Source organism: Cebus imitator, unplaced genomic scaffold, assembly GCF_001604975.1.
Source record: "Cebus imitator isolate Cc_AM_T3 unplaced genomic scaffold, Cebus_imitator-1.0 Scaffold177, whole genome shotgun sequence".
Lineage (NCBI taxonomy): Eukaryota > Metazoa > Chordata > Mammalia > Primates > Cebidae > Cebus > Cebus imitator.
Window position 1 is genome coordinate 2,195,080 of NW_016107492.1, and position 1,705 is coordinate 2,196,784.

Sequence of the window (1,705 nt, forward strand, 5' to 3'; positions counted from 1 at the left end):
GGTGGGTGTGGGGACCCCGCTACGGGTGTGCGGGACAAGGTTTGGTTAATAGTACTGTCGAGGGGGGTGCTGAGGCGCTGGTTTAGAGGGCCTTGAGTAGGGTGGAAGTAATTCCTGATCCTCCGCTGGGGTGGGGAGAATGGCTGGCCCAGAAGGGACTTTCTTTTGGGCCGGCTAACATGACCTGAAGTCTAGCCTGTTTTATGCAGCACTTTAGCCATGGGGGAGGCCATTGGACTAAACCCAACCATTGGTCGATGTATGGAAACTGCTCAGGGTATCCAGGAGTTTTTGCAAGCATTTTTCATACAGCCTGGGTAATTTTTGGGTCATAGGTCCCAGTATTTGGCCACCTAATTCCAAAAGACAGCCATTCAAGTTCACACAAAGAGCGGAGTTTTCCAGGGGTTAATTTCACTCCATATTGGCATGAGAATCCAACCTTGAAGTTGGCCGTCATGCATTGGAGGGGGATACAAGGGCGGGAGCTAGACGACCCCATTTACATTTTTTTTTTTTTAATGCCAAATATTCACTAATTTAAAACTGATTTCCCTAATTTAAAACTGGCTTCACTGAGGATTTGAACCAACAACCTTGCAGTTGCAGGTCTTATACCTTAAAGACTGTGCTAACAAGTCACTTTTGTTGCAGAAAGTTAGAATTCTTAAAGCCAGATTCTGGATGCAAATGCTGCACCCTGAGGCAGTGTGGCCTGCCTCAAAGCTGGGCGGGGCTGACTGCCGGCAGAGAAAGAAAAAAAACGCTCTTAGTGTCAGTTTAAAACTGAACTTGCTGGCGGCAAGTTTTCCGCCCCTGCGGCTTCTGGTCCCCTTCTCTCTCTCTCTTTGTCTACTTTCTCTCCTCCCTTTCTCTTTCGTCTCTCCTCTAACTACTTTCTCTCTCCCTTTCTCTTTCTGTTCACTTTTTTTTCTTTCTCTCTTTTTTTTCTCTTCTCTTCTCTTTCTCCTCCCTTCCCTACTTTCTCTTTCTGTAGTAAAGCCAGTTTTGGAAAGCCTCAAATTTAAAATGTGGCCCTCTTTAAAGCAGGTTTTAGCAGGGCCTCTGCAGCCAGGTCCTGCAAGGACCAGACAACTGGATTTTAGGGTTTATTCCTAGTCCTAGTCAGAGGAACATGGGGTAGGGGCCAAGGTAAGGTGGCGGTCTTTTCCCCCCCGCAAACCACAACTGGCGAGAATAAGCACTATGGAGGTTTAGCGCTGCCCGGGCATAATCCTCCCCCTTATACATTTTTAATGGCCAGTTGCTTCGGAAAGGTCGGGAAGTGAAAAACAGGTGGACTAAGAGGTCTACCGGATATGTGTTTTGGACCCACCACACCCGGTAGAGTGTGCAGAAGTGCTGCCAGTCAGTTTTTACTGGGGCGGTGACATCCTCCCTCCCAACATCCAGGATAGTGCCAATATGCCTTTCTGTGATGCACCGTTGGGCACTGCCTATAACATTGGACACTTTCCTGGCAGAATAGGCTGTTACCTATTTTCCATCCCAGCCGGAGAAAGAGCACGCGTAAACTCTGATCTAGGGTTTTGTTCCACACAAGCTCCAAAGAAACTACCTCCAAGGTGTCGAGAGCACAATGGCCTCCCCGACATGGAATCTGACCCAGCACGGGCAAAAGTACTCTTTTCCCGGTGGAGGTGGCTGGGAGAATTTACAGGCCACAATGACCAAAACAAGGAAG